At 39.3% G+C, this 13,610-nt stretch overlaps 1 protein-coding gene across 6 annotated transcripts in view; it reads right to left on the minus strand.

Moving 5' to 3' along the window:
• Positions 1–13,610, minus strand: part of FBN1 (fibrillin 1) — a 144,259-nt gene that overhangs the window by 102,521 nt on the left and 28,128 nt on the right. The gene's annotated exons all lie outside the window — the stretch shown is intronic.

A 13,610-nucleotide genomic window follows, 5' to 3' on the forward strand; every position in this document is an offset into this window, starting at 1 on the left:
TTTTTTTCCTTGATAATCACAGACATTTATCTGTATAAATGCACAGAACAACTGGAATTGATGGTTTCAAAAATGGAGTTCAGTAAGTGGTGCTCCAAAACACATGTTAAATCCAGTGAGAATCAGATAAGTAATTTTTATTTGAGGGATGTAGGAGAAAGGAATCAGGGGTTCAGCAAATAAACCAGGTGTCTGTGAACAGATAACTAGCATACTGAGGGGAACAAAGAGCTCTGGCCTGTTCTTTGTATAATAATAACACAGTAATGCTGATTTCATACAAAAATGGGAGATGCCCATTGAAGATGGCTGCTGGTTATACATGTACATATATCTGCACATACTTGCACTTTTTTTTCCTCTTCCATTTGCAGTACAACAGACTCAAGCTGAAGTTTTGTTACACCCTGGCTATACAGAGATGCTCTGAAAGATAAGCAAATACTCAACATAATAGGAATCACTCAGATTTAGGTCAGCAAACTACAAGCCTCACTAACTCCCAACACAGGAGTACTTAACCTTTGCATAACACGGGTGCCTTAGCCTGTCATGCGACCCAAGCCTCCCTTTCTCTGTTTCCCCTGTGTGGTGTAACACCCTGCATAGCCTGGCCTAGCTACACATCACTGCTAATGCATCATGATGTGCGAGGAGCACCAGAATCTAAAACACATGAAAATTAGAGAGCCACAGACAACAGAAGTCCTTTAAACACATTTTCCATTCTTAAAAAAAAATCATTAAAATGCCATGAAATTAAGTACAGTCTTTACAAATTTAACCACGTTATTTATAGATAAAATAATAATTTATGTTAAATTTACGAAGCCCTAACAGGCTTTGCTTCTGTTTACAGATAAAAGTATCCGCAGAAACTGCCGTGGATCCAGATGCCTGTCTAATACATAATACTTCACAGCCTTACAAAATGCTGCGTATAAAAGGATGGAAAATGCTTTTTGGCCTACTTTCTACACTGACATACTGAAAAGGAGGGAGAGTCTTGTGGTTGAGACACTTGGCTGGGACTGAGATGACCTGGGTTCAGTTTCAGACTCTGCTACAGACTCCCTGTACGTCCTCACACAAGTGACTTAATCTCCCTGTATATTAGCTCCCCACATGGAACGTGGGGCTGCCAATATTTCTGGATGATGTTGGGGTTTTTTCCTCTTCAGACTACACAGCCTTTGGGACACAGACTTGTATGTTTTCTGAATGATAAAGGGAGCCTCAAGCTGAGTTCAGGCCTCTTGGCATCACCCTAATAAAATGAGAAAAGATCTTTCACGTAAAGTTTTTGTGTTAAGATCCTTTAAGGATCTTTTTGTTGGGTTGATTTGGGGTTGCATTTTGGGGGGGGGATGGGAGACTGTTGTGGTGGAGTTTTCTGGGGGATTTTTTGGCTTTTTAATGTTCAATTAATTGACAGTTTCTAGTAAAAGACAAGAGGAATTCACTCCTGGGATTTTCTGTGCTGGGTGAGTGCAACAGCAGCAGAACACATTCCACAGAGGAACTCATGCACAATCAATTAGGTCGTCTAATTAATTTTCCAACTCAATAGATGCTATGAACTATTTTTTTTTCAGAAATATATCTATACTGGATACACATGTGTAAAAGCAATCCAACAACTTCTAAAATCTTAAAGGAGAGGGACAGATAATATTCACTTGAAGGGAATGGGCTGCTACATGGGAACGATGCCCTCTCACGTGGGATTCATATTTCTGTCATGAAGGGAGAAAACACATACCGGGGGATAAGAGTATTTTCCAGTTGACAAGGTTATGTAGTTACCATTAGGGACTGACTTGTTAATCAGTATTTATAGTGATTTATGATATTAGGGTACCCTGTAATTAGGGAGAATGAAAACATTGACCATGTGGAGAGAAAGAGCAAAAGACCCATTTAAAAATAGGCTTGAACCAAACAGGGACAAAAAAATGTAAATATTTACAGGGGTTTTAATCACAGATTACATAAGGTGCTACAGCATCTAACAACAGATATCTGTTTCTCTAGTCGTAATTCAAACAAAATCTCAATGTGTCTGAATAAGGACTCTGGAACGAAGATTGAAACATGCAGGAGAGGAATGGCTAGAGAATTTTCTGCCTTCTCTCACAGGGACTTCAGCAGCAAATTTTCAACTGACATGAATTTTCTCTGTACTTCCTTTCCCATCATTGTGATCACCCAAAAGTCCTTATTCCACACCAATATGATGAAGTGTTTGTGAGATTATAATTATAATTGTGATGTCTGGATTAAAACAGTGAGCTGTGACATTTCTAAGGGTCCTAAGGGAGATGACAGTGAGTTATAGAGAATACACAGATATTTGATAATCCACAATTATGGGAAAGCAGATAGAAGCACAACAAAGCACTTCAGTGGGGATTTTATTACAGGCATTTCTATGGAAGCACAGACTAGATCTGTAGAGAACTTATAAAAATGCCCACAGTAAATATAAGGTGATAAACGTAACAGTTTCTCCAACCTGTAACACTAATCAGTATTCTGTTAGTTACTGTTTCAAGCAATGTGGCTGCTGGATCAGATGAAGGGATAAGAGAGAGAGCAAGCTCTGGAAACGATACATACTGCTTGTAGGTAGGGGAAAAGCAGAGCAGAGAGCCTTCAGGGAAAAAGTGTGAAGGAAACAAGGATACAAAGAAGCAAAACAGCAAAAGAGCAGAGGGAAGAAAAACAGGAAGGCAGCAAAGACGGGATGGATCAAAGCAAATCTCAGAAATGAGTGGGAGGCACAGAGACACGGAGAGATAATCAGTGGGAGCCAGCAGACACCATGTGTGAGAAGGGGAGAAAAGGAAGGGGAAGGGAAGGAAAAGGCTGGCCAGCCCGAGAGCTCTGCCAGCCGACCAGGAGAGGGAAGTTTGCCAGGGCAGGCCGGCCAACTAACTAGGTAAAAATGAGGGCCAGAGCCAACGAGTAGAGAGCAGCCAGGCAGCCAAAGCCATCCAGGAGAGGAATGAGTGCATGGAGCAGGCTGGGAGCAGTTCCAGCTCCACCCAGGACCCAGGTGACCTGCGGGAAACACCCCCCTTTGCAGGAGGTGAATTGGGCATTAGCAGCACCGCCCCCTGTGCTCCAAGAATGGCACTGAGCAAGAAGCAAAAAGGTGCCTGAGAATGTCCCAGCAATGGGATGAGAATCTCACTGACACATCTGGCTATGCACTCTGAAATACTATCCACTAGTATCACTGGGTGGCCAAATGTGAATAAACAACGATTACACAAATGGCAGATATTAACCACTCATTTTTCTAAAAGGCATTTTCCTCGCAATTGTAGAGTTGATTTCCATATTCTTTTTCTACTTTGATATTTTCAAGTTGATAAGGTACAAATTATGTACCCCCATATCTTTAGATTTAAACTTTATACTTAATTTAAAAAAAGGCAGTAAAATATATATATTTAAATTATTTTTGAGAAGAACAAGCTTCATTTCACAGTCATCAGACTGTTAAGCACATTCTGTTCATTTTTTTCTCCCTGTTAGTTTTGTTCTCCCCAACAAGTTTTCCTGCTTTAACTCAGCATCATATGAAGGAGGTACTTAGTTTGACAGGTGGTCCTATCAAGGAATCAGGGCTCACAGAATGAACAGGAATCAGGACTCACAGAAGTGAGGCAATCCAGATATAGGCAGTGTCTCAATGCTTATCTTACCCTTCTAGAAATAGGGTCTGATCCCCAGAGTAAGCTACTAATCCAGTTCAACTCCCTAAACTCCTCAAGCCCAAAGGAGATTCCCAGCTGAGACAGAGGATACTTTACATATTAAAAGACAAATTCTGCTTGGGACCAAGTGCAAGAGAATGGTACATGAAGGCAGCACCTTGGGTTTCCCACAAATGGTCAGAGGAGAGAGAGAGGAAGGGAAGCAGGAAGGAGTGCCCATCTACTGCTGGGGAGCAGTGAAGAGTTAAGAGGGGTAAGCATACAGAGTACAGCATAGTGCAGTTTAAAGTTCCTCTGTGGGAGCTCTGGCATCTGCCTAAGCTGCAAGGTTTAGCAATTACAGTGCCAATTTAAACTTGTACCTAAAAATATAGGAAATATTTTCATTTTTAGTAGAATGGGTACATTTAACAATCTAGGTGGTCACCAATACACATGTGCATCACTCCCATCAACGTTAGTGCAATAACAGACTGTTCTGAGTGGTGTCTAAAGTTTCAGCTATTTGTAAACCAGCACTGTGGGAAAACTTTTAGGCAGCTTTAAAAAAATTCTCATTAAACAGCAGACAGCCCATAATTTAAGACACTTCAGTGGAAGAAAAAACTTCCTCCTCACTATCAGAAGTATTTTGCACTATATCCAAAAGGTAAGTAGGATTTCCTGAAGAAATAATGCCTTTTATCCACATTCCTTGTCAGGAAAGTGTCTCAATATCTGTTTTAATAATTAAGTTTCAGGTTTCAACTACACTAGTGATAAATAACATTCGCATTAGAAAAATGTTTTTAGAGTATCAAATAGTTTAGTCTTATAAAATAAAATAAGCTTGTGGTGGTTAAACTACCCTTACATAAGAACATTTTATTAGTGTGTGAATATACTATAAGCTTAAGTTATAAAGATAATTTAGCCCACACGTCTGAAATGAGATAACCACTGGATTGGAACTCTTGCTTGGCAGGATGCTGATCTCTTTCTTTCCCCCATTTCATTTAATTAGGAACTTGAAATTGGATCAGCAACTTTTAAACAGCTGATTAAAAGGCCTGTTCACAAAAGTGATCTTGGTTATTTTTCCTGTGAGCATCAGGCTGCCCCTCTGCAGGGCAGCAAGCCCTCCTGACACACTGGGATCTCATTGCGCTTCGGAAGAGGTGTGGGAGAATCACTGCCATCCTGGGTACTGCACCTGCACCTCTGCAGCAATATCCCACCACTGCAAACCACACACAGCACTGACTACTTAAACAAGAACCAACCAACCAAATAAAGCCAAAACAACAACAAATAATAATAAAAAAAAGACACAAAGACATAATCTCATGGAAAAAGGAAGGGACAAAACTCTTCCACATCCGCTCCAATTTGAGCATAACCTAAAACCAACTAAAATGCAAAGATCTGCTTACACTTCACCAGAGGCCATTGGAGGACACATATACAAACTTGTCTATGTGTTAACCAATGTACATTAACACACCTGCATTCTAAAACCACTTTGGAAATGAGAATATCATATGAGAGACTGTGTATGCAGCATGCAAACCCAAAAGGAAAAGAACAGGAAAAGAACATTATATTATAAAACTGAAAGAGGTTGTATTTTCTTTGCTATTTACTCTACTAGAATATCTCTTATTCATCATCTTGAAATCCCTAATTGCAGTTAAAAATAAAATACCATTCCATATAATGGCGTTTTCTATACCCTACAGCCATAGAAAAGAGTCTTCTTTGCTAAAACACATTCATATATGTGGCTTACGCCTTTAAGCACTTCTAACTTTTATCCAGTATTGCTGATTGGAAGTATTGTGTGGCAGCACAGCACAGATCCAATTGCTTTCTCAATAATCTTACTGAAATCTGGCTGACAAGATCTGATCAGGTCAACCCTGACTCCTGATTGAAAGCCCACCTAGGTCTTTGGATGTCCCTTTCATGTGAGTATGTGTGTGAAACGAATGTACAATCTACCCTGTGAACTCAGCCAAACAAAAGGCTGTAGAATAAACATAAGCCATTCCCTGCAGGGTTGGGCAATAGTTTACACTAAGTGGCAAATCATTACTGCTTTCAATGTCCATTGAAATGCCAGTCATCTCAAACTCTCGGTATTTCCTTGGATGCAATGGGCACTTGCCTAGAAATATCATTTGTGGTATTTCATGCAGGGTCACTGCATAACAGTTTCTAAGATTACCCAAATATTTATGAACAAGGAATAGAAGTTATATGTCCATATGCACAAACCCCACCTAATTAGTTTAAATTATTTCAGACAGTAAAAAACTCAATTCTCATATCACGAATTCCTTCAGCAGACAAACACAAAGCAGCCTCTCCGTAGGGGGAGATGTCAAAAGGAGCTCCCGTAAGCTGCACTCCAGACAACTACAACTGAAGTGTCAAAACTACCTTAATTCTTCTCAGTAAGTCTCTCCTCCATTATACAGAATTCAAGGATGTGTTACCATTTTTTTCAAAGAGGACCAGGATACCACTCCTAACATGTTCTGGGTATGGTCAAATCATTGATGCAAAATCTTGCTGCTGTTGCAGAGTAACAAAGAGAAATTCCTCCCAGCTTGAGACTGAACGGGACATCAACAACGTAGGCTGAAGGAAGTTGTTATTTCTATTCAAAATTCTAAACAGCTGTTTTCAAGGCAGATTAAAAGATTTTTCAATGTTTGGATTCAACTCAAGAGCTTTATCTAACACATACTTTGTATTTGAGTATTTGTTGAATTAGAAATTTAATAGAGCAGCTGAGTATTTTAAAATCTTTTGGAAGATGTGAAAAAGGGATGTGAACTCTAGCACACCCTGTAAAACATAAATTTCTTACCAAAAGAATATGTTATTCATGTGCTCTGTACATTAGGTCAATTATTACTCACTTTCTTTGGAGAACAACCAAGTGCCTCCACCCTTTATAACAGAGCACTGTAATCAACTGTAGCAAGAATAGCAGAATTATTCTAATACACATCAGTGGCTCAGGCCTGAGCTTAAAAAGGCTTGAACAGTAAGAGACTAAGATGGATTTGCCATCATATTTCCTTTTTTTTTTTTCAAGAGGGAGAGAAATTAATGTTTCTTTGTACACCTTTGTAAATAATTTCTATTTCACGTAAATAGGGGAAAAAATTATAAAAAGGAATGCTTTAAATTTGCCCTCCAATTTAAACACTTCTACTATTTAATGACAAATTCCATAAACATTCTGATAGCAATACTTCTTCCATTGCATGTCTTTCATTTCTGCTAACCCAATTTAACCTCTCATCTTCCTTGCAGTCAGCAGCTGTACAAAGCATTTATTTTTTTTTTGTACTGACATCAGCAAGTGACTGAAGTGCTAGTGCTAGATTTAAAATGCCTTCTGAAACCATGAGTTTTTGTATTGAATTTGGAACAGAGTTTGATACAACTTGTACTGTTAGTTTAATATAGTATCACCTTTCACGGAGCCATATCTTGTTGGGTTCCTGCTGGGACCTGAGAGCTGAAATAGCACAGGGTTTAATGCATGGCACTTCATTTTGCCCAGCCTGGCTCAGGCCAAGAGAAGCATTTCAAATTATTTAGATAACCACACAGATTAAATACCCAGCAAGATAGCCTGCTAAGTCATTCATCATTTGCCATTCCTGGCCTGTGCTTGTGTCTAGCAATGTTTTTACTAGAAGAGCCATTCAGATGAATGGAATGCACATCTCCGCTGGGTCTCCCCTGCCCAAGCAGCAGTCTAAACTTCTCAACCTGCCTTCAATGCTCTTTTCCCAAGATTGTGAAAATTATTTGGCTACATCCCTTCTGACATCCTCTTCTTACCTACCTTCCCTCCTCACCTGTTTCTCTTGCTTTTTCTTTATGAGCCCAGATTTCCTCTCCTTACTTCAATGCCTCAGAATGGTCACAAATCATCCTCTTATTACTCCTCTATTCTTCAACTCAAGAATCAAGCAGTTGGAATTAGTTCACACCGCATGGTGCAATTCAATTCCAGACACAGCATCTACATCATTAAATTATGTCTTATCTTAAAGATTACTGGAGCCCAAGTAACCCAACATCAACTCTCCTTTCACTTACCTCATCTTTCACTGTCCATTTCAATAGCAGATCTTTTTGCCTTCCTGCCCTGTGGCCTGGAAGTAATTTTTGACCCTGTGGTTCCTTCTGAAGCCTGTATTAATCCCATTGTAAAGCTGTCATACTTCCATTTTACAAATCTCTCCAAGTTACCACTCATACTGTCCCTCCAGGACATAGAGATTCTCATAAAGGCTTTCATCATATCCCAGCAGGACAATTATAGTTCATTGCTCTCTGGTTTTACTATTACCTCTTATAAACATTTCAAGTTCAAGCAGTATCCTGTCACTGTACTGCTCAACTGAACTAAGATGTCTGGCCATATTATTCCAGCCCAAAGACAAATCCAACACCCCCTGAAGAAGCAGTTCAAGGTGCCTCACTTTAAGATCCATCTTAATTGCACTTTGAAGAAAGTGCAGAACGTGCTCTTTCCACTTTATGTTCGCTGCTTTGCTTCTTGCTGCCATTCTCAGGAATGTAAGGAGACATAGGAGCTTTTGAGGTCCTGAAATCTGCTGTCACTGAGGGACCCAGCTGCCTCCTAAATCAAGTGAAATATCACTCAAGTACCTATTAGGTCTCCCCATTTTTTGTCCTTTTATGACCACTGCTGCAATACCAGCAAGAACCCTTCTCCTGCTTCAGCTCAGGGGAGCAGGGGCTTTGTCCCATGCTGTGTGCCGTGGTGCAGGATGAAAGGATCAGCCACCACTTCCCCAAGGAGGCAAGAACTGTGAGCATACAGGTTTCTGCTGAGCTCTGCTTCCCTATGACTGTCAGCACCTCTGTGTTGGAAGAAAAAGCATTAGAGGGTCACAGAAGACCATTTGTTCCAAGGAGTAAGGAGCAAACGGGGACAGCACTAAATAAATGCCTGGCAGTCATTGGGTAAACTTCACAGAAAACATAAATGTTGGGGGCAGGACCATTACAAAACATGATCAAGACCATTTGGTAAGCCAGGTTTACTGGAGTTAAATGCTTTTTACAAACAGTGTCACACTCTAAGTTAAACATTCAGGGACAAGTAAAATTTGTAAAAAATAAAAAAGAGGCCACTCCTTCAGTATGGGACTTGTAATCTGAATTACACCACCAGGAAACAAAATTAAGGCTACGGCACAGCAGTCACACTAAGCTACCTGAGCTAGGTTAGCCTGGGTAATGCCTGCAACAGATACAAAACAAATGCATAAGGTCACATGCAAAAAACAGGTGCTTAAAAGGTTTCATATTTCTTTTCTGAAAATATAAAACCCTATGTGTATATATCAGTGTAAACACACATGCACTTTTAATAACTTTCATGCTTTTTTAAAATTACTTTTCCCTAGCCTTTGCACACCTTCCCACAAAAAGAAATACTGAATCTTGGTTTCTTTACATAACAGAATTCCACCTTTTTCCAGAAGGAGTTTCTTCTGGATAAGGAGTGCAAAGCCAGACTCTAGTTTACAGCAAAGAATGTGGAGAGTGATATTTCTCTCAGGGCTCCTTTCTTTTCAGACCTTATTTAGGCCTCTTTTCTTTTCCTACAGCATTTCTCTAAAGTGCCAAATGTACAAGCTGTCACCAAAAAAAAAAAATTACAAAAACTACTCCGTCAATATTCATGAACTTCTCAAGGGCAACTGGAAGTGAGAATGTGCCTGTCCTTACAGCTGTCCTTTGGTAGTTGTTTCCCACAATTTTTTGCAGCATTTATGCTGCAAAAGATAGGAGATATCTTTCTAAATGCAACAGTTTACTCCAGAAAAGTTTTAATTTTTACAGAGATTTCATCAGCTCTGTTACCAATATATTGCAAAAAAACTTATATGTGTCAAAATAGTCCCACCGACCACTTTGAGCACCTCTGCTTAAGATGCATTTTCATTAGCATTTTGCAGCTGACCTATATAAAAGAATTGTTTTACTTGGACATGCCCTCGTCAGTTTATCCTTGCATTAGGTAGGATCTATGATGTTTTAAAAGAGGTTTCTTTTTTTTGTTAGAGCTGACCATCATGAAAGTTTTAGATCACCTTAAAAAGCAAAGAAAGAAAAAAAATTAAGTCCATAACCTAAACTTGACTGAGACACCATACACACTGATATTTGTTTGTGTTGCAACTGAAACAAAAATTTTCAGTTTACCAGCCCAACAAGAAAAAAAAAGCTATGAATGGGCGATTCACAAGGAAAACATTTGTTTTCATTGTAACAAATCAAAGGATTTCAGGTAGCTGTGCTTTCTTATACCAAAATATATGGCAGACCAGAGAAAAAGGAACATTTTTCTCCAGGAATAGCTAAGCAAGCATTGTTAAATAAGTTCTCAGCTGCATTTACTCATTCCCTGTATTATGTACAGCTCCAGGAGTCACCATTTTGAAAGCACTTTTTCTCTGGAAAGTTCCACAAGAAATTAGTTTTACCCACCTATTTTATTTCCCACAAGTTTTGTAGTGACCCAGAAATTGGGAGATGGCTGAAATCAGAAAAATTGGCCTGGTACAATGGTACTAAGAGAGGAAGAATGGCTTGAAGACACTCATTCTGAAGGCCTCAAATGCACAACTGTGCTGCAATGACAACCAACATCAGTAAAAGCTGATTCAATCTTTCAGCACACACAACACATCAGATGGATTCTTTCCAATTCTCCCTGGAACACCACAGAGCACAGATCTGGCACTGCAGTCCATTCAGGGAAGATATGTCTCTCAACTGCCTGCACTGTGTATATAAAAGTTATATCTGTATTAATGTAACATCCCATAACCAAATACACAAAGACATCTCTCTGTCTTATAACTTCTACAAAGCCTCTTGATGAAAGCACAGGCTCTGTTCTTCCTTTCCTAAGACACTACAATTCCAACTGCAAGTACCATGTGCAAGCAGAGCCAGTACAAGGTTCAGCCTATCTGCAGTGAGAGCAGAACCAAATTTGTTGCACAGCAAACACGTGCCACAGGCTGCCAGCACACTTGGAGGTAGGAGTCAGGTTCAACAACAAAGCTGTCTGCAGTTCCAGAAGGATGATAGTGATTCTCACATGAGTCCCTTCAATATCCTACATGCAAGAAACAAATCTTACAGATTAGAACAATGCAACTATTTCATTCAAATGTTTTTATCCTCACTTATACCAAAAATATGGACTTCCCAATTTGTGATTACATTTGTATGCATCTCCACTGCTACAATGAAAATCAAACCAAACCAAAGTCCAAACAATACCTTATTGCACATCTAAAGGTCAGTGCCCTTAGCAGCCAATCAAGAAGGCATGGATGTATAGAAAGGTCTGCCAAACAGTTGAATGAAAACTTTAGATTTGGATTTGTTTGACTGAAACCAAAACTCAATTTGGAACAAAATGTAAATGTTCAGCTTCATGTACAAAAGTTGGAGCCCTCACATCTCACATGAGACCTTAGCCATATGTACTTAATCATTTATGGATCTTGATTTAACTTTTAAGCACATATCCGAAGAAACATTTTAAAACTTGCTATGTGATATTTTAGGATACACAAAGCATAGAGCAAGCAACACAGGACAGGTTATGGGGTGTGTTTGCAAGGAGCAAAACAATGGATAAAAGCCTTCACATACACAGGATCCCTAAAAATGCTTTTTGGCATCAAATAACAGACTGAGCTGAGTCCTGAGTTCTGATCCAGAGGGCTATTGATTATACTGCTAAGTATGATGAAGAATTTTAAATCACACACAATTATTCTGCAGAGACTAACTTCTCCACCAAAAAGCTGCAGCTTCAATTTTAAAAATTTAAAAACTCATCCATTTAATCTCAACCTATTTTACAGAAAAGATAATCCAAGACACCGATATTGAATTTTTGTTTTAAAACAAAAAGGTGACAACGTGTATTAGAATTACTTTAAACTCAGTAAAACATCACTCTGTGACTGAATGTATTGATCCTCAGCCTGAAGCCATTTTTCATAACTTTTCAGGGTGAAAAATGTGTGCAAGAATCCTTATTCCAGGCCTTCAAGTTTAGCCATCCTTTAGCTTGCTGCTATAACACTGTACATGCATTCATGTTACAGGGCTGCAGAAACTACATGTCTATGTCAACAGATGTGTTTCTTGGAAGAAAGCTACAGAAATCAAGTTTATTCAAATGTTTGCCAGCTACCATATGCTGCAATACTACTTTAAATGCAACATACGGCTTTGGGAACATACTTTTACTGCTATCTACACTTTGTTATTTACTTTCCATTTAGACTAAATACCAGAGACGGGGCACACTAAGGGGTGCAGTGTCCTCTTTGTGAAAACGTTCTACCCGTTGTAGTATTTAGAAAGAAAAAAATATACAGAGCCCTACACTACTCTTGACCACTTTCAGCGGCTGCACTTTCATAAAGAGGCTCTGGGAAAGATATTTTTACATATGGCATTAATTCTGGGAACTTTTAATAATGGCCAAATATAATTAAAAATTATGCAAAAATTCCTGCCATGAAGAGAGCAGTACAGAAACGACTCTGTTTGAAGAAAAAGCAATCATTTGCTCATATTCTGAGTCCAGAAAAAAACAAAACACACGTGGTACGTTTTTGATATTTGAACTACATCAGGCCCAATTCTGCTCCTACGCAAAGCGAGTGGCAAAACTCCAGAATGCATCAGGATTGAGCCCCTGATGTTGTCACAAGCATTCAAATAAACAAACAGGGCTGTAACACATTCTGAGCTTCCACTGTGCTCCTCTAAATGAATCCAGACAGAAAAAGAAAAGCATATTTCACTGCATTTCTGCAAGACAAGGATAACAACAATGTACAATTTTATATTTTATAGAATTCGCCGTCTCAAAGTATAATTACCCAAATGTCCAAAGAGAAAGAGTTACAAATAGTCAAGAAAGCCTTTATGCACAAGTTTGGAGGCACAGTTCTACCAAATCTGATAGGGTTGTCTGATCTCTCTGAGCTCCTAACATCAATTTTTCCTATGGACTTTCATAAAGTCCATGATATAGGGATGTTTTCACATGACCCAAACATGGGCATCTCCTGTAGCCAGCTAAATCCCCCAGGCTCTTTCACAGATTATAAAAAGAGTTGTCGATGTTCTGAATCATCCTTAGGGGAACATAAGCTAAGTCTCTGCTCTCAAACTCTTCAGCAGCTTTAAAAGGAACTGCAGAATAATCTGTAATTCACTTGTTATTCAGCACTAGCAGACAAATGGCATAAAGACGGCATCTGGTTTTTAACCAGTGGGAGAAATTTTGCATTGCCTGCATCTTCATTTTCTGTTACCTGTGATGTCTTTTCATTAACAACATGACTACTGATAAGCCAAAAGCTGAGTGCACCTCTTGGATCTTAACTAACTGTGAAAGTTTGGGCCAAAATCAAGTAAGGCCATTAAGCACTTGCATAATTTTAGGCATAATGGCATCTCAGGTTTGAGTTTAAAGGCACGTCAAAGCCCATCACTGGACCGCAGCCAGGGAACTCAGCACCTTCCAAAAGAAATCCCTGAAGTCCAAATTTTAACTGAGACAATATCCATGAAATATTTTCCTTCCTGGACTATGTATTTTAAGTGTGTCTTAAATGGCTGTAGGAAGCATCTCCAACTCCACTACACTTTTACTGTTGAGCTTATGGCAAGTCCACCTTTTTTGAACGCTATCCCACAGAAAAGCCAGGTCTGTTGTATTTATGATACACCTGCATGCACTTGACAGTACACCCAGGTGGCTTCTCCTGCTTTGGAAAGGTGCCAAACACCACACCCAGC

The sequence above is a fragment of the Pseudopipra pipra genome, chromosome 12, assembly GCF_036250125.1.
Source record: "Pseudopipra pipra isolate bDixPip1 chromosome 12, bDixPip1.hap1, whole genome shotgun sequence".
Taxonomy (NCBI): Eukaryota; Metazoa; Chordata; class Aves; order Passeriformes; family Pipridae; genus Pseudopipra; species Pseudopipra pipra.